This window comes from Bubalus kerabau, chromosome 10 (genome assembly GCF_029407905.1).
Source record: "Bubalus kerabau isolate K-KA32 ecotype Philippines breed swamp buffalo chromosome 10, PCC_UOA_SB_1v2, whole genome shotgun sequence".
NCBI lineage: Eukaryota > Metazoa > Chordata > Mammalia > Artiodactyla > Bovidae > Bubalus > Bubalus kerabau.
The window spans coordinates 11,851,121-11,876,547 of NC_073633.1; the positions used below are offsets into that span (position 1 = coordinate 11,851,121).

At 42.7% G+C, this 25,427-nt stretch overlaps 1 protein-coding gene across 5 annotated transcripts in view; it reads left to right on the forward strand.

Moving 5' to 3' along the window:
- The window catches only part of SV2C (synaptic vesicle glycoprotein 2C), a 215,787-nt gene that overhangs the window by 155,321 nt on the left and 35,039 nt on the right, over window positions 1–25,427 (forward strand). The gene's annotated exons all lie outside the window — the stretch shown is intronic.

Below are 25,427 nucleotides of genomic sequence, written 5' to 3' on the forward strand. Positions count from 1 at the left end.
ATATACATGTGTTCCTCATCCTGAACCCTCCTCCCTCCTCCCTCCCCATACCATCCCTCTGGGTCGTCCCAGTGCACCAGCCCCAAGCATCCAGTATCGTGCATTGAACCTGGACTGGCGACTCGTTTCATACATGATATTATACATGTTTCAATGCCATTCTCCCAAATCTTCCCACCCTCTCCCTCTCCCACAGAGTCCATAAGACTGTTCTATACATCAGTGTCTCTTTTGCTGTCTCGTACACGGGGGAAAACCCTTGATATTTCTTAAGAGAGTGATAAAGCTATCTTTTGTTGTATTCGTGAGGTGACTGGACAGCATCTAAGGATGGGTAAAGCCAACTTGTGACTGGAAATTTCTGTCCTGCCCCACTCTCTAGGGGAGGGGCAGGGGCTTGTGATTGAGTCCTATCACTAATGGCCAATGACTTAATCATGCTTAAGTAATAAAGTTTCCATTAAAAATCCAAAATAGTTTGGGTTTGGAGAGCTTTGGGTTGGTGGACACACGGAGATTTTGGGAGAGTGGTGGGCTGGGACAGAGCGTGGAACTAAGCCCCCCTCCCCCACCACACACACTGCCCCACGCGTCTCTTCTGTCTAACAGCTCCTGAGTTCTGTCTTTTATGGTAAACTGGCAAGCTGGTGAATAGAACATTCCCCTGGCTTCTGAGAGCCACTGTAAATTATTCAAACCCAAAGAGGGAGTCCTCCAATCTTTAGCCAATTGGTCAGATACAGAGGACAACAACTTGGGCTTGAGGTTGGCCTCTGAGGTTGGGGGTGGGGGCGGGGGAAGTCTTGTGGGACTGAACCCTCAACCTGTGGAATCTGATGTTGTCTCCAAGCAGATAGAGTCAGAATTGAGTTAAATTGTAAAGCACACAGATGGTATCTGAGAATTACTTGGATGTGTAAGGAAACACCCTTCCCTCCATTGGAGTTTATATCGGGATCCTTAATCACTAAGTTGAAATCTTTAAGCTTTATCTACAGGTATAACTTGGGGCTTCCCAGGTGGAAGTGGTAGGCGCTAGTGGTAAAGAACCTGCCTGCCAATGCAGGAGACTTAAGAGACGCAGGTTAGATCCCTGGGTCAGGAAGATCCCCCAGAGGAGGACAAGGCAACCCACTCCAGTATTCTTGCCTGGAGAGTCCCGGTCAGAGGAGCCTGGCAGGCTTCAGTCCATGGGGTCACAAACAGTCAGACACGACTGAGCGGCTAAGCACACGTGCACAGGCATAATCTAGTTTAGAAACAGTCCCTTATAACATGTGTTACAAGGGAAAAATAACTTAACCTTCCAGTGTAAGATGAAAAACTTCTGCAGACTATTCCCATTGGTTGGTTGTTGTTGTTTAATCTGAATTGCTTTCTTCATCGGACATGGCAGGAAGTGGAAATGTAATGCATCTACAATTCTCGCCAGCCAGTGTGGCAGAATAACAGCATTAATACGACAACCCTTTCTCTTTTATGCCTGAGAGATTTGGTGGAAGCAAGTTCTGAAAGCCCAACCGGAGCATGATATTAACATAGGCATTACTCCAACCTCTGTATTTAGCCTTACAATGATCTCACTCTCCCAGCCCTTATGAACTACCTGTTTTCTATGGAAAATTTCCAGTACATAAGGTGTTAAATGTCAAAAATTCAACCAAGTGAACTTGAAGATCTAATTGCCTTTTTTAAATGATTCATAAGTTGAGCAGCACCCCATCAAGTCCATAGGAAGGAACTCCGCCAGGCTGCAAAATACGGAAGGTTTTTATAGACAGAAAGGGGGGCAGGAAAGGGAAATTTCCAGCGAAGAGTGGATCGTTTCAGGCTTAGGTCACCCTCTGGGGGATGGAAGGGATCTTTAGGCCTTACCTCCCTAGTGCTGACCAGGAAATTCCAGGCTGACTGGTTTAGATCATATTCCTGGAGAAGGTTGAAACTGCTATTAGGTTAGATAGTAGTTTGGTTTGGTAACATGGGCTTAGCACAAGGGAATCCATTTTAGTCCTGTTGTCTCCTTTTTAACAAAGGCCATGACTGATGCAGATGTGACCGAGTATTGTGTGAAATACACACATTGCCCCCAACATGTTGTAAACCAAGATTCATAGTTCAAAACCCTTAGTGAGTGAAGCTTCTACTTTTCCCAAGACTCTTACTAAACCTTCTCATGGCTTAATTAAATGCTAATAATTGTATTAAATCCAAAATGTTAATTATGTTTATCTCCGGGTAATGAGACTGGGGATGATGTGCTTTCTTTTATATTGTATTGTACATTGCTTGCATTTGCCACTTAAGCAAATGTTTTTATAACTAGGAAATAACAGTAAATGCTCTTTGAGGATAAAGAAAAATGATCAAAAGTATCCTTTTGAATCAAGTCCACCCTCTTCAAGATCATACCAGACAAATGACACTCTCGGGGTGGATTTTACTTGCTTTATAAGCACCCCCTCCCTGCCCAGTGGATTTTGTCTACAATTTTTAATATTCACTGTCAGAAAGTTCTCTGCTAAACAAAGATATCTAGCTTTTCCCTAGCCCGTGGAAGAGGAAAAAGAGATGCTCAGTGTAATATTAATAATCACTCTTACTATCATTTGAGGCTTCTTTTAAGGTCTGTGGTTCTGGTTACTAATTTCTAATACAGCAAGGTGACCAAAGATTTTTTTTCAGATATGAGAAAGCCTTTCTCCTGCTGGGAATGATCAGAACCACAATAATATAACTGTAGTAATCCAAGTCTGTGTCCCAACCACTAATGCTGAAGAAGCTCAAGTTGAACAGTTCTCTGAAGACCTTCTAGAACTAACACCCCAAAAAGATGTCCTTTTCATTATAGGAGACTGGAATGCAAAAGTAGGAAGACAAGAGATCCCTGAAGTAACAGGCAAATTTGGCCTTGGTGTACAAAATGAAGCAGGGCAAAGGTTAACAGAGTTTTGCCAAGAGAACACACTGGTCATAGCAAACACCCTCTTCCAACACCACAAGAGAAGACTCTACAAATGGACATCACCAAATGGTCAATATTGTAATCAGATTGATTATATTCTTTGCAGCCAAAGATGGAGAAGCTCTATACAGTCAGCAAAAACAAGACCTGGAGCTGACTGTGGCTCAGATCATGAACTCCTTGTTGCCTAATTCAGACTTAAATTGAAGAAAGTAGGGAAAACCACTAGACCATTCAGGTATGATCTAAATCAAATCCCTTACAATTATACAGTAGAAGTGACAAATAGATTCAGGGGAGTAGATCTGATATATAGAGTCCCTGAAGAACTATAGACAGAGGTTCATGACACTGTACAGGAGGCAGGGATCAAGACCATCCCCAAGAAAAAGAAATGCAAAAAGGTTGACTGAGGAGGCCTTACAAATAGTTGAGAAGAGAAGCTAAAGGCAAAGGAGAAAAGGAAAGATATATATATTTGAATTCAGACTTCCAAAGAATAGCAAGGAGAGATTAGAAAGCCTTCCTCAGTGATCAGTGCAAAGAAGGAGAAGAAAACAATAGAATGGGAAAGACTAGAGATCTCTTCAAGAAAATTAGAGATACCAAGGGAACATTTCATGCAGAGATGGGCTCAATAAAGGACAGAAATGGTATGGACCTAACAGAAGCAGAAGATATTAAGAAGAGGTGGCAAGAATACACAGAAGAGCTATACAAAGAAGATCTTCACGACCCAGATAATGACGATGATGTGATCACTCACCTAGAGCCAGACATCCTGGAACGTGAAGTCAAGTGGGCCTTAGAAAGCATCACTACGAACAAAGCTAGTGGAGGTGATAGAACTCCAGTTGAGCTATTCCAAATCCTCAAAGATAATGCTGTGAAAGTGCTGCACTCAATATGCCAGCAAATTTGGAAAACTCAGCAGTGGCCACAGGTCTGGAAAAGGTCAGTTTTCATTCCAATCGCAAAGAAAGGCAATGCCAAAGAATGCTCAAACTACCACACAATTGCACTCATCTCACACACTAGTAAAGTAATGCTCAAAATTCTCCAAGCCAGGCTTCAGCAATATGTGAACCATGAACTTCCTGATGTTCAAGCTGGTTTTAGAAAAGGCAGAGGAAACCTGAGATCAAGTTGCCAACATCCACTGGATCATGGAAAAAGCAAGAGCGTTCCAGAAAAATGTCTACTTTTGCTTTATTGACTACTCCATAGCCTTTGACTCTGTGGATCACCACAAACTGTGGAAAATTCTTAAAGAGATGGAAATGCCAGATCACCTTACCTACCTTCTGAGAAATCTGTGTATACAGGTCAAGAAGCAAAAAGTTGAACCGGACATGGAACAACAGACTGGTTCCAATTCGGGAAAGGAGTACATCAAGGCTGTATATTGTCACCCTGCTTATTTAACTTATATGCAGAGTACATCATGAGAAACGCTGGGCTGGATGAAGCACAAGCTGGAATCAAGATTGCCAGGAGAAATATCAATAACCTCAGATATGCAGATGACACCACCCTTATGGCAGAAAGTGAAGAAGAACTAAAGAGCCTCTTGATGAAAGTAAAAGAGGAGAGTGAAAAAGTTGGCTTAAAACTGAACATTCAGAAAACGAAGATCATGGCATGCGGTCCCATCACTTCATAGCAAATAGATGGGGAAACAATGGACACAGTGAGAGACTTTATTTTTGGGGGGCTCAAAGTCACTGCAGATGGTGATTGCAGCCATGAAATTAAAAGACGCTTGCTCTTTGGAAGAAAAGCTTTGACTAACCTAGACAGCATATTAAAAAGCAGAGACATTACTTTGCCAACAAAGGTCCATCTAATCAAAGCTATGGTTTTTCCAGTAGTCAGTCCTGTATGGATGTGAGAGTTGGACTATAAAGAAAGCTGAGTGCCAGAGAATTGATGCTTTTGAACTGTGGTGTTGGAGAAGACTCTTGAGCGTCCCTTGTGCTGGCAGGAGATGAAACCAATCTTAAAGGAAATCAGTCCTGAATATTCATTGGAAGGACTGATGCTGAAGCTGAAACTCCAATACTTTGTCTATCTGATGTGAATAACTGACTCATTGGAAAAGACCCTGATGCTGGGAAAGATTGAAGGCAAGAGGAGAAGACAGAGGATTAGATGGTTGGGTGGCATCACCAACTCAATGGACATGAGTTTGAGCAAGCTCCGGGAGTTGGTGATGGACAGGGAGGCCTGGTGTGCTGCAGTCCATGGGGTGGCAAAGAGTCAGACACGACTGAGTGACTAAACTCACTGTAGCTTTAACTCTTAAGAAATGTTTCTAGCTCAGTCTTTCCTGTTTAGTCTCTGTTTCCCAGGCAAAGATTCATGAGTGTATTTTGCTGTTCTTTGGTTATAATTATTATATCACGTGGTTGGATGCCAGACCAGTGGGCCTTAAGGACATCTTCTCACGTGGTCCATTTCCTGTGTGTGCCAACCCTGTCGTCTGCCCCAGCCCGTCCATGTTGTTTCTTTCCCTCAGCACTGACTTTAGTCTTACTTTTTGTATTTATTATTTTTAAATTAATTTTTGTTGGAGTATAGTTGCTTTATAATTTGTTAGTTTCTGCTGTACAGCACAGTGAGCCAATCATGCTTATCCATACATCCCCTTCCTCTTGGACTTCCTTCCCGTTCAGGTCTGCACAGTGCATTAAGTAGAGTTCCCTGGGCCACACAGTAGGTTCTCATTAGTGGTCCGCTTTATAGACAGTATCACGTGTGTGTATCGATCCCAGTCTCCTAGTTCCCCCCTCCCCGCCCTCCCCACTCTTGGTATCCATATATTTGTTCTCTGTGTCTCTATTGGCCCATACTTTGGAGTTCTTTTCTCACGTGAGTCCTCACAGACTCACACTTCCTTCTTTACTGTGACTCCAGAGTTGCCCTCAGGCCCCACTGTCCCAGCTTGGGTCTGTGTCTAAGTAGACATTCCTTTGCTCTATTGAACTCTGCCTACCTACATCCAAGATTGTGAGTTGGTTTCAAATAACCTTTCCATTGGCAGCACCATGCTGTGCTCATTAAAACCAAACCCCCTGGCCCAGTGAAATTCATTAATATCTTCACCCCAGCTCATCCCCAGGGGTCTGCTGAGCCCTGGGCCAACAGAGGAGGGGCTGGCTCACTTCAGCTCCTCAAGTCCATTCTCAGGTTTTTCCTGATCCCTTTTTTAAAACTCAAAACTTAACAAAGAGGTGAGGGTGCAGAATATATGCTGGATCTTTTATGAAATCGGGCTTCCCTGATAGCTCAATTGGTAAAGAATCTGCCTGCAATGCAGGAGACTCTGGTTTGATTCCTGGGTTGGGAAGATCTGCTGGAGAAGGGATAGGCTACCCACTCCAGTATTCTTGGGCTTCTCTTGTAGCTCAGCTGGTAAAGTATCCACTTGCAACACAGGAGACCTGGGTCCAATCCCTGGGTTCAAAAGATCCCCTGGAGAAGGGAAAGGCTACCCACTCCAGTAATCTTGCCTGGAGAATTCCATGGACTGTACAGTCCATGGGGTCACAAAGAGTCAGACACAACTGAACGACTTTCACTTCACCTCACTTTTATGAAATAGTGGGCAAGGGCCACTTTAAACAATTCTCACCTCCAACCATGAAGGGCTCCATCTCATACTCTAACCCTCACTGAGGCTGCTTTGTTCTTCCACTGCCCTGGCTAGGTCTTTGGTCCTCAGAGCTGGAGGGCACGCTGCCTTTCTAATCTAAGGATTTATCCCGCCAGAGAGATATCTTGCCAGGTCGTATTTAGGAATGCAGCAGTTGACTTAGAATGCACATGAAGGAGAACCCTGCAGGAAAGAAAAGGCAGAACAGTTTTCGTGGCCTTAGCTTTTAGGACAGGAATGTGTCTGAATTGATGATAGTTTCCGCTCAAACTTGCAGGTGAAAGTCAGCAGGAAAAAGGCTTTTAAGAGCACCTCATCACACACCACACTGCATCCTGTGAACCCAGGGTGCCCCCCAGTGTTGGTTAGGGTTAATCACAGTCTACCGTTTTGTTTTTGGGGTTTTTTTTTGCTATTGTTTAGTCATGTCTGACTCTTTGCAACTCCATGAACTGCAGCACACCAGGCTCCTTTGTTTTTCACTATCTTCCAGAGTTTTCTCAAACTCAAGTCCATTGAGTCGGTAATGCCATCTAACCATCTTGTTCTTTGTCATCCCCTTTTCCTCCTGCCTTCAGTCTTTCCCAGCATCAGGGTCTTTTCCAGTGAGTCGGTACTTCGCATCAGGTGTCCAAAGTATTGGAGCTTCAGAATCAGTTCAGTTCAGTTCAGTCACTCAATCATGTCCAACTCTTTGCCACCCCATGGACTGCAGCATGCCAGGCTTCCCTGGCACCAACTCCTGGAGCTTACTCAAATTCATGTCCATTGAGTTAGTGATGCCATCCAACCATCTCATCCTCTGTCATCCCCTTCTCCTCCTGCCTTTAGTCTTTCCCAGCATCAGGGTCTTTTCAAATGAGTCAATTTTTCGCATCAGTTGGCCAAAGTATTGGAGTTTCAGCTTCAGCTTTAGTCCTTCCAGTGAATATTCAGGACTGATTTCCTTTAGGATGGACTGGTTGGATCGCCCTGCAGTCTAAGGGACACTTAAGAGACTTCTCCAACACCACAGTTCAAAAGCATCAATTCTTCGGCGCTCAGCTTTCTTGATAGTCCAACTCTCACATCCATACATGACCACTGGAAAAACCATAGCCTTTACTAAATGGACCTTTGTTGGCAAAGTAATGTCTCTGCTTTTTAATATGCTGTCTAGGTTGGTCATCTTTTTTGGGTGTTAGTTCTAAAAGGTCTTGTAGGTCTTCATAGAACCGTTCAACTTCAGTTTCTTCAGCGTTACTGGTTGGGGCATAGACTTGGATTACTGTGATATTGAATGGTTTGCCTTGGAAACGAACAGAGATCATTCTGTTGTTTTTGAGATTGCATCCAAGTACTGCATTTTGGACTCTTTTGTTAACCATGATGGCCACTCCATTTCTTCTGAGGGATTCCTGCCCGCAGTAGTAGATATAATGGTCATATGAGTTAAATTCACCCATTCCAGTCCATTTCAGTTCGCTGATTCCTAGAATGTCAACATTCACTCTTGCCATCTCTTGTTTGACCACTTCCAATTTGCCTGATTCATGGACCTGACATTCCAGGTTCCTATGCAATATTGCTCTTTACAGCATCGGACCTTGCTTCCGTCACCAGTCACATCCACAGCTGGGTATTGTTTTTGCTTTGGCTCCATCCCTTCATTCTTTCTGGAGTTATTTCTCCACTGATCTCCAGTAGCATATTGGGCACCTACTGACCTGGGGAGTTTCTCTTTCAGTATCCTATCATTTTGCCTTTTCATACTGTTCATGGGGTTCTCAAGGCAAGAATATTGAAGTGGTTTGCCATTCCCTTCTCCAGTGGACCACAACAGGCAAATTTGGCCTTGGAATACGGAATGAAGCAGGGCAAAGACTAATAGAGTTTTGCCAAGAAAATGCACTGGTCATAACAAACACCCTCTTCCAACAACACAAGAAAAGACTCTACACATGGACATCACCAGATGGTCAACACCGAAATCAGATTGATTATGTTCTTTGCAGCCAAAGATGGAGAAGCTCTATACAGTCAGCAAAAACAAGACCAGGAGCTGACTGTGGCTCAGACCATGAACTCCTTATTGCCAAATTCAGACTTAAATTGAAGAAAGTAGGGAAAACCACTAGACCATTCAGGTATGACCTAAATCAAATCCCTTATGATTATACAGTGGAAGTGAGAAATAGATTTAAGGGCCTAGATCTGATAGATAGAGTGCCTAGTGAACTATGGAATGAGGTTCATGACATTGTCCAGGAGACAGGGATCAAGACCATCCCCAAGGAAAAGAAATGCAAAAAAGCAAAATGGCTGTCTGGGGAGGTCTTACAAATAGCTATGAAAAGAAGAGAAGGGAAAAGCAAAGGAGAAAAGGAAAGATATAAACATCTGAATGCAGAGTTCCAAAGAATAGCAAGAAGATATAAGAAAGCCTTCTTCAGTGATCAATGCAAAGAAATAGAGGAAAACAACAGAATGGGAAAGACTAGAGATCTCTTCAAGAAAATCAGAGATACCAAAGGAACATTTCATGCAAAGATGAGCTCGATAAAGGACAGAAATGGTATGGACCTAACAGAAGCAGAAGATATTAAGAAGAGATGGCAAGAATACACAGAAGAACTGTACAAAAAAGATCTTCACGACCCAGATAATCACAATGGTGTGATCACTGACCTAGAGCCAGACATCCTGGAATGTGAAGTCAAGTGGGCCTTAGAAAGCATCACTACGCACAAAGCTAGTGGAGGTGATGGAATTCCAGTTGAGCTATTTCAAATCCTGAAAGATGATGCTATGAAAGTGCTACACGCAATATGCCAGCAAATTTGGAAAACTCAGCAGTGGCCACAGGACTGGAAAAGGTCAGTTTTCATTCCAATCCCAAAGAAAGGCAATGCCAAAGAATGCTCAAACTACCACACAATTGCACTCATCTCACATGCTAGTAAAGTAATGCTCAAAATTCTCCAAGCCAGGCTTCAACAATATGTGAACCGTGAACTTCCTGATGTTCAAGCTGGTTTTAGAAAAGGCAGAGGAACCAGAGATCAAATTGCCAACATCCGCTGGATCATGGAAAAAGCAAGAGAGTTCCAGAAAAACATCTATTTCTGCTTTATTGACTATGCCAAAGCCTTTGACTGTGTGGATCACAATAAACTGTGGAAAATTCTGCAAGAGATGGGCATACCAGACCACCTGATCTGCCTCTTGAGAAATTTGTATGCAGGTCAGGAAGCAACAGTTAGAACTGGACATGGAACAACAGACTGGTTCCAAATAGGAAAAGGAGTATATCAAGGCTGTATATTGTCACCCTGCTTATTTAACTTATATGCAGAGTACATCATGAGAAATGCTGGACTGGAAGAAACACAAGCTGGAATCAAGATTGTCGGGAGAAATATCAATAACCTCAGATATACAGATGACACCACCCTTACGGCAGAAAGTGAAGAGGAACTCAAAAGCCTCTTGATGAAAGTGAAAGTGGAGAGTGAAAAAGCTGGCTTAAAGCTCAACATTCAGAAAACGAAGATCATGGCATCCGGTCCCACCATGTCATGGGAAATAGATGGGGAAACAGTGGAAACAGTGTCAGACTTTATTTTTCTGGGCTCCAAAATCACTGCAGATAGTGATTGCAGCCATGAAATTAAAAGACGCTTACTCCTTGGAAGGAAAGTTATGACCAACCTAGAGAGCATATTCAAAAGCAGAGACATTACTTTGCCAACAAAGGTTCATCTAGTCAAGGCTATGGTTTTTCCTGTGGTCATGTATGGATGTGAGAGTTGGACTGCGAAGAAGGCTGAGCGACGAAGAATTGATGGTTTTGAACTGTGGTGTTGGAGAAGACTCTTGAGAGTCCCTTGGACTGCAAGGAGATCCAACAAGTCCATTTTGAAGGAGATCAGCCCTGGGATTTCTTTGGAAGGAATGATGCTAAAGCTGAAACTCCAGTACTTTGGCCACCTCATGCAAAGAGTTGACTCATTGGAAAAGACTCTGATTCTGGGAGGGATTGGGGGCAGGAGGAGAAGGGGACGACAGAGGATGAGATGGCTGGATGGCATCACTGACTTGATGGATGTGAGTCTGAGTGAACTCCAGGAGTTGGTGATGGACAGGGAGACCTGGCGTGCTGGGATTCATGGGGTCTCAAAGAGTCGGACAAGACTGACCAACTGATCTGTTTTGATCTAGGTTGGTCATAGCTTTTCTTCCAAGGAGCAACTGTCTTTTAATTTCATGGCTGCAGTCACTGTCCACAGTGATTTGGAGCCCCAAAAAATAAAGTCTGACACTGTTTCCATTGTTTCCCCGGCTATTTGCCATGAAATGATGGGACCGGATGCCATGATCTTAGTTTTCTGAGTGTTGACCATTAAGCCAACTTTTTCACTCTCCTCTTTCACTTTCATCAAGAGGCTCCTTAGTTCTTCTTCACTTTCTGCCATAAGGGTGGTGTCATCTGCATATCTGAGGTTATTGATATTTTTCCAGCAATCTTGATTCCAGCTGTGCTTCCTCCAATCCAGCGTTTCAGTGTTCAGTCATTGAGTATTCAGAACTGATTTCCTTTAGGACTGACTGGTTTGATCTCCTTGCTGTCTAAGGAACTCTAAAAAGTCTTCTCCAGCATCACAGTTGAAAAGCAGCAATTCTTTAGCGCTTTGCCTTCTTTATTATCCAGCTCACGCCCATACGTGACTACTGGGAAAACCACAGCTTTGCTTATAGGTCCGTCTAGTCACAGGTTTCTTAGAACACCCTAGAATGGATAAGGGATTCATTTTAGCTCTGAGATTTATATCTGTCCTGATTTAACAGCAGAAATTTTCCTTCCTTTGTCACCTTTATAAAGTCAGTCTATCAGAGAACCCAAGAGGTATTCTTTTCAATTCTCTTTGGTTTGCTTTTGCAAACTAGACTCTGATAAAAGGAGAGCAGTTTCCACAGAAACTCATTTCCAGGCCAGAATCCTGCACTCCTGAATCTTTTTTTAACCTGCCCCCTCACCCCCACTCTCTTTAAAAATGTTACTATGTTGATCTTTTCAAGACCTTCATAAAACTGACCAACGCTGGCCAGTTCACATCTTGGCTGTGCCCTCAGAAGGCAAAGGCTTTTATAAAACAGACTTGACCAACAAGTCCTTCCTTGGTACTGTGGTGTGTGTGTGTGTGTGTGTGTGTGTGTGCGTGTGTGTGCAAGGCGTTTGTGAGGGATATGGTACAGGGTGAAGTCCTCATTGAGGTCACCAAAATCAGAACTATCCCTTCTGTGGTTTGACTTCTAAGAAGCAGTAACTCTGGACCGTGGTGATTCATTAAGCAAGCTATAGCTGGCATTTGATTCATCTAGAGCGCTGCCAGAGACCATTCCAGGCATCATGGTCACTGTCAGAAGGGCAGCAGCCTCAGGAAGTGTCCCTTTGGCATGGAGGAATGACCCGAGCTTCCTCGGTCCCCAGGGTTAGAGTTTCCTCTGCAGGAGTTAACTGTCCAGGAGAGCTTGACCAAAAGCATGGAAGGAGCTTCAGCACAGAGCATGAGCCCTGCCTGGCCATTGGTTACCTCTGCTGTGAACAGCAAAAGGAATGTTTCCTGTTCAGATGCAGCCAGTTGACATAATGCTAATTTGAATGCTTCCAAATCAGATTAATTTATAAAGTATCTAGTCCTGTGCCGGGAGCTTTGGTACATTACTGAAAATGCAATCTTGCTGCTGTTGTCATCTAACCCCTGTTTGTTAAATTGAGGTTATAATTTACACACAAAAATACTCCTTTTAAGTGTCCCATTCTATGGATTTTGACATTTAGGTACATCGCAGGTGGTTCAGTGCTAAAGAATCCACCTGCCAATGCAGGAGACACGAGATTCAGATTTGATCCCTGGGTTAGGAAGATCCCTTGAAGTCAGAAATGGCAGCCCAGTCCAGTATTCTTGCCTGGACAATCCCATGGACAGAGGAGCCTGGTGGGCTACAGTCTGTGGGGTCGCAGAGCCATACATGACTGAGCGACTGAGCACAGCAACACAGCATATGCCTCCATGTGTAACCACCACCCAAATCTAGATAAATGCATCCATTTTCAGTCAGTCCCTCCACTCCCCATTGCAGAGTCAACCACTGGTCAGGTTTCTGTAGCCAAAGATTAGTTCTGCCTGTTGCTGAATTTCATATAAATAAAGTAGGGAACTTTCTGGCTTCTTTAATTCAGTATAATATTGTAAAAGTTCACTTAAAAATTCACATTGTTATATGTGTCAGTAGTTCATTCCTTTTTATTGTAAAATGGTATCCCATTGTATAGATGTTCCTCCAGTGTCCTGTCCATGAACATTTGAGTTGCCTCCAGTTTTATGTGGGGCTTTTGGTTGGGCGAGTGGGGAAGAGAGGGGTTAATTTTAATTTTCCTAGAGGCTGTTTCTGACCATTTTTATACAGGTCATTTTTCAATGATTTTATGTATTTATTTTTGGCTGCATGGGGTCTTTGTTGCTGCACAAGCCTTTCTCTGGTTGCAGAGAGTGGGTTTCTCTTTGCGGTGGCTTCTCTGGTTGCAGAGCACACACTCTATCTAGGCACATGGGCTCCGTAGTTGTGGCTTCCTGGCTCTCGAGCCCAGGCTCAGTGGTTGTGGCACATGGGCTCAGTTGCTTCACGGCATGTGGGGTCCTCCTGGATCAGGAATCGAATCTGTGTCTCCTACATTGGCACGTGGATTCTTCACCACCGAGCCAACAGGGAAGCCCTATACAAGTCTTTTGAGCAACTTCAGCTCTGCTTAGATTGTCATTTCTCTTGAATAAATATCCAGGTGTAGGATTTCTGGATCACAGGGTGTGTGTGTGTGTGTGTGTGTGTCTGTGTGTGTGTGTGTGTGTTAGTTGTTCAGTCATGTCTGACTCTTTGTGACCCCATGGACTGTAGCCCACCAGGCTCCTCTGTCCATGGGATTCTCCAGGCAAGAATACTGGAGTGGGTAGCCATTTCCTTCTCCAGGGAATCTTCCTGACCCAGGGATCAAACCTGCATCTCCTGCATCGGCAGGCAGATTCTTGACCACTGGTCCGCCAGGAGGCCCCATTGAAGAAAGATGGTCATTGCGTTTTTGTGGTAATAGGCATTTATAAGCTGCAGGTATTATCAGAAAGCGTTTGATGGATAATGCTGCCCTCTACCAAGACCCCAAGGGAACAAAACTGTCCTTTGTTCTTACAATGTGCCACCTTTAGCGTGTGTTTAAAAGTAAGCAAGGAGAAAAAAATGACAACCCCATAGATCAATTTCATAGCAAAAAAAAAAAAAGAGAGCTTATAACTTAATAACAAAAACTAATGTAAAAACAAAGTGCATTCATACACGAATGAGACCTAAAGTCTTCTGAAGTCAGTTTTCAAACCTCTGTTTGAAAACCAGCTTTATAATATCCTTATTCTCTCTACATTACCTTTGGGTATTTGTACCACAGATGGGCACAGTGACTACAGCAGGATCTCGTTGTAGGCACTGTTGACATTTGAGCTGGGTAATTCTCTGGGGGTGGAGGAGCGGTCCTGTGCGTTGGATAAGGTATTAGCCGCATCTCTGGCCTCTGCCCACTAGACGCCAGTAGAACCCCTCCTCCTCCAAGCTCATGGTATTCAAGACATCTCCAGACATTGCCAAATGTCTCCTGAGGTATGATTACCAGATTTAGCAAATAACAGTGCAACTCGGGTACCTAGTTAATGAGACTTTCATAAACCCACAGACATAGAAAATGAACTTATGTTTACCAAAAAGCAGTGAGAGGTGAAGAAGGGATAAATCAGGAGACTGGATTAACATATACACACTCCTATAATATATATATATAGATAAATTAAGTTAGATTCGTATATACACACTACGAGAATATATATAAACTAGATCATCAACAAGGACCTACAGGGAACTATACTCAATATTTTGTAAGAATCCCAGGGATGGGGGAGCCTGGTGGGCTGCCGTCTATGGGGTCACACAGAGTCGGACACGACTGAACTGACTTAGCAGCAGCAACATAAGGGAAAAGAATCTGAAAAGAAGAGATACGTATTTGTGTCTAACTGAATCACTGTGTTGTATACTTGAAACTAATACAACATTGCAAATCAACTATACTTGAATTTTTTTAAAGTAAATATCAAATAATTTTGAAATTATTTGAAATGGCAAATAATTTTTCGTATAAGTATGTCCCAAATGTTGCATGGGACGTATTTATACTAAAAAATTTTAGGTCAGGTTTGACTGGTGACCTGATTTTATCTGGCTACCCTGGACTGGGGATAGGAGTGGGGCTGGCTGGGAAAACAAAAACACTGATGTATTAAACAAGATGATGTGTGTGAGGTGCCCAGCATATGGCAAGTGTGCTATAAATATCCTGGAATCTGCTACAGCCTTGAATGCACTTCATCTCCGTCCCCCTAGGAGGCTTCAGTTGCTCCTCAAAGCTTCCCATCCTTTCCCACAGCTGTAATGAGAGCGGGTGTGACAGCGTGAGGAGAAGGGGAGCCCACGTGGGAATCTGTAGGTGCTGGTTCCCGTCAGAGCTGGCGTGACGGCCACTCTGCTGGGGCGGTGGTCTGCTGTGCTCCAGTGCTCTGTCGCCTTGAGTGTCCTGAGTCATTACGTCGTTTCTCCTAACAACAGAGAGGGTGACATTGAATGAAAAACTGCTGCGCTCATCCCAGACTCAGTCACTCTGGGTTTGATTTTTGTGGCGCCATAGCCCTAGAAAACCATTCCCTGGGATGCACCAGGACCATCGTTTCCCCAGTCGGTAGCAGCAAGGAACTTCTTTCTGGGCCAAGATTAATGACCCAAGCAGTCATCCTTTGCAGAGAGCAAAGGTGAAATGTAACTCTGGGTGGATGCCTGACATTTTGAAACAAAGGGGAAGGGGAAGGAGGGGGGCAGATGAGGAGAAACAGCATTTATATGCCTCCTGCAGGGTCATAAATCAGGGATGGGCAAGAGTGAATTGGGTTTCTGCCAACCATTGAACTGATTTCAGTTGCTGTGTTTTATCTTCAAACAATCTATATAAAACATGCTTTAAACACATAAGTGCCTGAGTTACATATTAGTATATTAACTCTTTCAAGTTTGAAGTCCAGTTTGTGTGGGGGAATTGTTACATTTGTCCAAAAGAAAATATATACATTGCCCTAGCGGGGAGCCCCCTTTCCATCTACTGTTGTCAGGATGTAACATTAGAGACTAGGGAAAATAAAGAGACACTGGCAAAGTGTACAAACTTTCAGTTATAATATGAATAAGTTCTGAAGATCTAATGTGACTATAGTTCTGTATGTGCCATAGTGACGATAGATAATGATTCTGTATTGTGTACTTGAAATGTACTGGGTACATCTTAAATGTGAGTAAGTGTGTATTAACTTGATTATGGTAATCATTTCACAAGCTGTACATATATCAAATTGTCACATTGTATACCTTAAATATATACGTTATATACCTTAAATACATACATTTTTTAGCTGTCTACCCATACCTCAATAAAACTAGAAAAATGAAACTCGACCACAGACTCTATTGTAAAGCAGTTCCAACATGTTTCAAAAAACCACCAACCATGATCTCCTTCCACAAGGAAATTAAGCTAGAAATCAGTTACAAAAGAGCAAAACTCCACATATTTGGAAATTAGGCAATATAGTATTATGTTTCCAAAAAGTCACTTTTGAAGGTATTAGGCAAATTCTCTAATCTTAAAGGAATTGAAGAACAGGCTTTTTATAAATTAATTAAAGAAGCATTTGTCAAGTGACGATTCTTTGACACATTTTGTACAAAAGATGAATAAGACATGGTCCCTGCCCTCCAGGAACAGACTCACAAATGAATAACCACTCTCTACTGTGACTTCTCTCTCTGTCAGGCACCATGGGACTTCACAGGATCCCAAGATAGCTCAGTGGGGGAAGTGAATACTTTTTAATGTGTCTATAAGAATTTACAAAGGATGGTCCTCTCTACTTGGTTAATAGAAGACTGCAGTTTAAGAGTTCTCCAAATTGACAAGGATGGGGAGGGGTTAAGATTCAAAGATGATGCACAGCAGGTAGCAAAGGGTGGAAGGAGGGATTTCTGAGGAATGACGAGGGAGAGGTGGGCAGGAACCCAGTGTCGGAGGGCCCTGTGGCCACACTAAAGAATCTAGGCTTATGGAGAACCGCTGAAAGGGTTTAAGCTGTAAGTGAATTTGTGATTCAGTTTTTCTCATGGAAAGGTCTTTGGAAGATAAATGGAAGTCAGACTAGACTAGGCAGTTTGGAAGCTGATTGAAAGCTCTGTTAAAGAGAGGTGGTATTCAAATAACAAATGCTGGTGAGGGAGCAGAGACAACTGTGCACTGCTGATGGGCGTGTAAATCGGTGCGGCCACTGTGGAAGACAGTATGGCAATTTCTCAAAAAACTGAAAACAGTAACACCGCATGACCCAGTGGTTCAAGTCCTGGATATATATCTGAAGAAAACAAAAATGAAACAATTATTTTGAAAAGACAGATGCACGCCCAATGTACATAGTAGCAGTATTTACAATAGACAGGTTATAGAAGCAACCTAAGTGTTCATCAACAGATGAATTGATACAGAAGATGTAGTATATGTACACAATGAAATGCTACTAAGCCATAAAAAGTATTTTACCATTTGCAGAGAAGGGCAAATACTACATTATATCACTTATATATTGAATCTAAAAAATTAAACAAACTAGTGAATACAACAAAATAGAAGGAGACTGAGAGGGAACAAACTAGTGGCTACCAGTGGAGAGAGGGAAGCGGGGAAGGGCAACAAGGTACGAGTAGTTTTAAGAGATACAAACCACTGTATATAAAATAAATAAGCTACAAGGATATATTGTGCAGCAGAGGGAATGTAGACAGTATTTTATGACAACTAAAAATGGAATGTAGCCTTTCAAGATTGTGAATCACTATGCTGTATACCTGAAACTTGTATAATATTGTACATCAGCTATACCTAATTTAAAAAATTAATATATGTTCATAGAAGAAAAAAGAGAGGTGATACTAAAATCATGTAACAACAGGTCATTGCCCAGTCAGAGGAGAAGAAAGCCAAAGCAGTGGAGCCGGGTCCTGAGCCCCTGCGGGGCCAGGCAGACCTTTCTGTCACTGGCCCATGGAGAGGCCCACGGCTCAGGACTCAGGGCATAACTGTGACAGGCATGCTTCAGTATTGCAGCCATGGACATGGCCCTGTGGACCCATGTCAGCTGCAGATCAGCCTGTTAGTGTGACCTGGGCAGTGGATGAGAGCCTGGACTAAAGCAGAGGTGGAAAGAAAGAGACAGATTTGGGAGAAATACAGAAAACAGCATCCTATATCTCAGTGATTGACTAGACACAGGGAGAGAGGGAAGTAGATGCTGGCACCCACGTTCCTGGTCTGGAAGGCTGTGAGGAAGGGAGGTTGAGTGTCTCCACTCAGGCTGGGGTCTTTCATGAACAATCTGATGACCGTGAATATCAGGAACTTGAGATGATTAGTAGGCTCTTCTCGGGGTGGGATTAAACTGGATACAAGCGAGTGGTATCCAGCTATGGGGCTCATGGAGTGGACCTCTCCCAGAGTCATGTTTCCATCCAGTGTGCCTGGAAGCATGATGTGATGTCCTCTTTCTGAGGTCCCAGGTCCCTGTGTTCACATGTATTTCCTAGCCAATGCAAAGGGAATTTTTTCAACCTAAATGACAAAACTCTAAGGGCCATTTGGGGCCTGAATCATGAGCGAAGCAGCTGTTTCGCTTGTCAAGTGTTAAATGATTTGTTCTGGATGAGAGGCTACAAGGCAAGAAACAGGGCTAGAAAAACAGGAGCAGGTAGAGAGGCCAGCAGTTAGTGGAGATGTATGAGGGTGACCTTTGGCACCAGCAACAGAGAACACTCGGGCTGACCTCTGTTGTCATAACACGGGAAATATTACAACCCCTTCCTCATCCTCAACCAGGGGAGAAAAACTTTCTTCTAAGAATGAGTTCCTTGAGCATCCTTCTGTGCTCTGTCATTAAAAATCTACTGGGAAGGAAGAGAGAGCTTTTGTTGATCATGAGCAAAATTTTGCTGACACCATATGCAAAGAACAAAAGGAAATCTTCATCTGAAATAGAATAGGGGCCATGAGGTTGTATGTATGTTTTTCTAATTTTTTTAGGAAAAAAATAATATTATAAGGACAACTAATTTGAAAGCAGATTGATTTGCTAATATAGGGTGTAGGTATCACTTTGCTACAAGTTTTCTACCAAGCCTTGGGCACGTGTGTCAGTGCAAACTGTGGTTTACAAGTTTGTTTTGTTAGGTTCAGTTTTGAAAGTGTTCCATTTCTTACCATGGATCTACAAGGAGAGGTTTTCCTGTGACTTCATCTGGTGCAGGCACCAGATCTTAGAACCTTAGCCCACGCAGGGGCTCTTAGACTCTATTAGTCCAATTTTCCGACCAACGTAATTCCTAATATTTATTTTTGTTTGCTTTTCGGTTTCCTAAGACAATGTCTGTTCACAAAATGAATACAGTTGATTTATTATTTGTCCATGACATCAGCTTATGTAAGAGTTTATGTATTAATATGTCTCTAAACATATACAGTTCCTTTTAAATAAATATGTAAGTAAAATAGAGAAGGAAAGTTAATGTGTGCTTATATGTGCTATAAGGTAATAAATATGAAATATAGTCAATGTGTATTTACAGAGTAATGAGCTGCCTTTATATGCATTTATGATATAAGCTTCATTTGCATATGGTCAAGATTTGACTATCCTATAGGCTATTGTGGTGTATATTTTTATGAAAATCTTTGATAAAATTTTAATTGACCTACATTATCATTATACTGACTTCCCTGGTGGCTCAGATGGTAAAGCGTCTGCCTACAATGTGGGAGACCTGGGTTCGATCCCTGGGTCAGGAAGATCCCCTGGAGAAGGAAATGGCAACCCACTCCAGTATTCTTGCCTGGAGAATCCCATGGACAGAGGAGCCGGGGGGCTGCAGTTTATGGGGTCGCAAAAAGTCGGACACGAGTGAGCGACTTCACTTCACTTCACTTCTTCTTCATCATTATACTAGTACTATATTATTGTCTGTCTACAAAGAAAATTCCAAAGGACTTTTGTTTGCAACAGACACATACTCATATCTGTCTCTCACACACACACACCCAGACACACACACACACACACACACACACACACACACACACACACTATGCTGTCGGGTTTTTTTAAGCCTTCAGACTTATTTCAGTCAGTGAAGCTTGGGAAGCATCACGTTTGAATGAGTCTTACATGCTTTTCCCAGGAACTCTTTCTGGAAAGGTCCTCTCATTCTTTTTTTTCATCTGTGGCACACTCAGAGCAGATACACCCTGAAAAATGAGCCCATGAATTTCTGTGTTGCAAAAGCCATCAGGAAGCTTGCTTCTTCAAAAGTGTGTTTAGGATCACAAGCCAGACTCAGGAACCAGGGCCGTAATCTAACTTCCTGCTGCTGTTTACCACTGGCTCTGTACATTCTAAATGGCAGGACCAGAGCCTGGAAATAGAAATGGAGAAAACCAGCAAGAAAGGTCAGCTTGTTGCGTGGGCCGGCTCTTACAGATGGGTCCTCTTGGGCCATCCCCCTCAAGTGTGGAAATCCAGTTGAATTGACTCTCTCTTCTTAAAGGCATGATGATGTACTGCAGGCAGATCCTAGCCAGGTCTGTGTGCGTGTGTGTGAGATTGCTCTATGCATCCCTATCGGCAGTGGCGCTCACGCTATTACTGCTTGAGACGTAACTGGCCTTGGCCTGAGAATTCAAAATCAACCTATAAGTGGTTACAGTTGTAAAGATGAAAAGTCTGTAAATACCATTTCCTTTCCTACTCAGAGACACCGGGGCACTTCCTCACTGCTCTCGTAAGTGAGCCCTATGCTGCCAACACTTGGATGCACCACAATCACAATTAACGTTAGTTTAGTTCTGAAAATTGTGTGAATGCCAAATAGTGTCGTGGCAATCATTCGAGTTTCCTTGTCTTCTCTCTTCTCCCATCGGACCTTACATTTCAGAAAAACCAAAGGCTTGCAACTCTTTGAAAAGGTTTTTTCCCCACTTTGAGTTAAAAGTAGTACAAGGTGATACAAAACTCAAAACTTAAATAATGCCAAAGCAAAAGGCCCCTAAGAGCTCCCACTCCCTACCTTGAATAGCCATGTAAAGTGGTTGGGTGTCTTTTCCTCCCACTTGTATTCTAGATATAATGATATAGTCTATGTGTATATGAAAGTGAAACCACTATTATTTACACTGTTTTGAAAAGAACTCACTGAGCAATGTAACTTGGACAGTTCTGAAATCAGTTCAGACAAATCTGCCTCATTCTTTGCCAGTAGTTATATGGTCTTCCATAACATGGCTGTACCATAGTTTATTTAACTATTTCGCGCATCCTCATGTTTCCTGCCTCCACCCCCTTTGTTTTTAATGAATGAGAAGAAAGTGAAAAATCTTTGCGGATATCGGCCACAAGAACTGTCCAGCTGCACCTGGTTAAATCTTAACGACGTCGCGCATGATGCTAGATGCATGACAGCCTAGGTTTCTAGCTGAGGACTAATGTTTCATGCTGATTAGACAGTGTTTATACTTTAAACCACTGACAGGTTGAGGGCATAACATTTTATTTCTATCAGAATAAAAGCAGAAACTCATCTGATCCTTGTTCACTTCCTGAGCTTATTGACCACTTGAGAAAAACGGATTTGGGAGCCACTTTTCCAAAGAGAACTTTTTTGGCAATGTGCCTTGTGAGTTAACACCACTGACACATAAATATAGGTGATTTAATTCTTAGCTATTGAAAAGTGATCTGACCTATAATATTTATTTTTATTAATATTAATTAATAGTAATGTTTTGGAACATTGGATCTGTGTTTTATCCCTAAAATCTACCTTCTTACCAAAGACTGGATCATTGATCATATCAGATAACTAGCCACCAAATGTGAGTCAACAGAGTAGGTGCTAACTCACCCATGCTCAGGGAGAAAACCCAGAAAAGAATGTGAAAGCTAGCATTCTTCTCCATGAGCCCCACACTTCTGTCTTGGCACCTTGAAAGATTTCAGACGGTCAGGCAGCTGGGAAGGCAGCTGGTTTCTGCAGTCCCAGAGCATATCAGCTTGAGCCTGGTAAATGGCCTTGATTATCATGCAAGGCACAGAACACTCTTATTAGTGCTGCATTGACTAGCGCAGTACAGTCGCTGCTTTCTGTAATACCCTAATTGAGGTCCTTCCTTGCATGCAGTTTACATTATGTATAAATAAATCCCTCAGTATGACATTTTAATAGGTATTTTTAAACAAAGTCCAGAGGACAATTAGAACTACCTTCTCCGCAAGAATCTTTTTTTTTTTTTTTTGGTAAGACAAAAAAGGCATAGTGCCAACATGAAGAAAAGGATCCATTTTACTAAGTGTGGCTGACTATCCTAAAGCAACAACCACTTTCCCAGTTGCATGTGTTTCGTATCACGGTCTGGTCCTTCACGCCACGCTGATGGCTCCCCACTTCCTGATGTCTGTGGTTTGGGCTTTGTGTCCCTTGCAAATGCAAATATAACTCATCTTGAAATGGAGCTGGAGAGGAGGGGTCCTGAGAATTCATGGCTGAGGAGTTACGGCAGCCAGTGTTTCACCCCATCATTCTTTCATTCGTGTTTAATCTTGATAGTGGTACTTTAGTTTTACAAAGCATCTGCAGGGTCATTTCTCAAAACCCTCACTGTGTCGATCCCTCATCCAGGCCGTAGAAGGTCATCCATCAGTCTCCCCTTGCCCCAGCCCAGGGCATATCCAGAAGGGCAAGGAGGGGTGAGCTCCTTTTCTGGGACTCGCACTCGGGTCAAGGGCTCTCCTTCTCTCTGCAAGTCAGAGGGCTCTCATGTAGTAGAAGAGAGTTGGGGGTCGGGCACGGCACAGTGAGTCTTGGCCTGTCTCACCTACTTCTTTGGTACTGATTTGAACTGTTTCTCTCACTTGAGTGTTAGAAATTTAAGAATTTGCTCTCTGTGTTCACAAACCTGAATCAGACAAGAAATTTGGCAAGGGCTCTTAAGAGACGACTCCTTTAGATTGATATCTCTGTCCCTTCTGTACTCCCTCTACCCTCTTTTTAGAACCTGTTCTAGCATGAATCATAATATTTATCATGTCTATTAACACATCTGCCTCCTCTTTTGGACTCTGACTCATTGAGAGCAGGGAATAAGTGTTCGCTTCCACATCTCAGCACTGTGACTGGCACATAGAGGCACTCAATAAAAGTATGAATGAATGAACAGAGAGTAAATTAAGGTCTCACTAGACATCAGGGGAGTGCAAATTAAAACCATGGTGAGATACCACTACACACATATAGAATGGCCCAAACTTACCCCTCTCCCCCAAAAAAACTAGCAAAGAAGTGGTAGGAAGTGTGTGGAGCAGCTGGAACTCTCATACACTAGTGGTTTGGTTCACTTCAGTCGCTCAGTCGTGTCCGACTCTTTGTAATCCCATGGACTGCAGCACACCAGGCCTCCCTGTCCATCACCAACTCCCGGAGCCTACTCAAACTCATGTCCATCGAGTTGGTGATGCCATCCAACCATCTCATCCTCTGTTGTCCCCTTCTCCTCCCACCCTGTCTTTCCCAGCATCAGGGTCTTTTCAAATGAGTCAGCTCTTCGCATCAGGTGGCCAAAGTATTGGAGTTTCAGCTTCAACATCAGTCCTTCCAATGAACATCCAGGACTAATTTCCTTTAGGATGGACTGGTTGGATCTCCTTGCAGTCCAAGGGACTCTCAACAGTCTTCTCCAACACCACAGTTCAAAAGCATCAACACTAGTGGTAGGAGGACAAAATGGTCCAGCCACTGTGGAAAATAGTTTGGCAATTTCTTATAAAGCTAAACTAATTAAATGACTTAATTTGCCTGCTGTTAGATATTTACCCAAGAGAAAGGGAAAACTTTGGAACACACAAAAACCAATCTGAAATATTTATAACAGCTTTATTTATCATCCCCTAAAAATGGAGAAATTCCAATTGTCCTTCAGCTGGTGAGTGGGCAAACAAATGAAATATTCATACAATGAAATGTTACTGTGCAATGAAAAGGAGCAAGCTATCAGTACGAGCAAAGTCTGCACAGATGCCTTATGCTAAGTGTGAGAAGCAAGATTTTAAAAGATTGCATAATATAAATCCATTTATATGACATTGTGCAAAATTATAGGGATGGAGGATAGACCAGTGATTGCCAGGGCTTAGGCTTTGAGGAGGGGTTGACTCCAAAGGTATGACCTAAATCAAATCCCTAACGATTATACAGTGGAAGTGAGAAATAGATTTAAGAGACTAGATCTGATAGATGGAGTGCCTGATGAACTACGGATGGAGGTTTGTGACCTTGTACAGGAGACAGGGAGCAAGACCATCCCCAAGAAAAAGAAATGTAAAAAAGCAAAATGGCTGTCTGAGGAGGCCTTACAAAAAGCTGTGAAAAGAAGAGAAGTGAAAAGCAAAGGAGAAAGGGAAAGATATACCCACTTGAATGCAGAGTTCCAAAGAATAACAAGGAGAGATAAGAAAGCCTTCCTCAGTGTTCAATGCAAAGAAATAGAGGAAAACAATAGAATGGGAAAGACTAGAGATCTCTTCAAGAAAATTAGAGATACCAAGGGAATATTTTATGCAAAGATGGGCTCAATAAAAGACAGAAATGGTATGGACCTAACAGAAGCAGAAGATATTAAGAAGAGGTGGCAAGAATACACAGAAGAACTGTACAAAAAAGAGCTTCACAACCAAGATAATCACGAAGGTATGATTACTCACACTCACCTAGAGCCAGACGTCCTGGAATGTAAAGTCAAGAGGGCCTTAAGAAGCATCACTACAAACAAAGCTAGTGGAGGTGATGGAATTCCAGTTGAGCTATTTTAAATCCTAAAAGATGATACTGTGAAAGTGCTGCACTCAATATGCCAGCAAATTTGGAAAACTCAGAAGTGGCCACAGGACTGGAAAAGGTCAGTTTTCATTCCAATCCCAAAGAAAGGCAATGCCAAAGAATGCTCAAACTACCGCACAATTGCACTCATCTCACATGCTAGTAAAGTAATGCTCAAAATTCTCCAAGCCAGGCTTCAGCAATATGTGAACTGTGAACTTCCAGATGTTCAAGCTGGTTTTAGAAAAGGCAGAGGAACCAGAGATCAAATTGCCAACAGCCGCTGGATCATGGAAAAAGCAAGAGAGTTCCAGAAAAACATCTATTTCTGCTTTATTGACTATGCCAAAGCTTTTGACTGTGTGGATCACAATAAACTGTGGAAAATTCTGCAAGAGATGGGAATACCAGACCACCTGACCTGCCTCTTGAAAAACCTATACGCAGGTCAGGAAGCAACAGTTATAACTGGACATGGAACAACAGACTGGTTCCAAATAGGAAAAGGAATACATCAAGGCTGTATATTGTCACCCTGCTTATTTAACTTATATGCAGAGTACATCATGAGAAACGCTGGGCTGGAAGAAGCACAAGCTGGAACCAAGATTGCTGGGAGAAATATCAATAACCTCAGATATGCAGATGACACCACCCTTATGGCAGAAAGTGAAGAGGAACTAAAAAGCCTCTTGATGAAAGTGAAAGTGGAGAGTAAAAAAGTTGGCT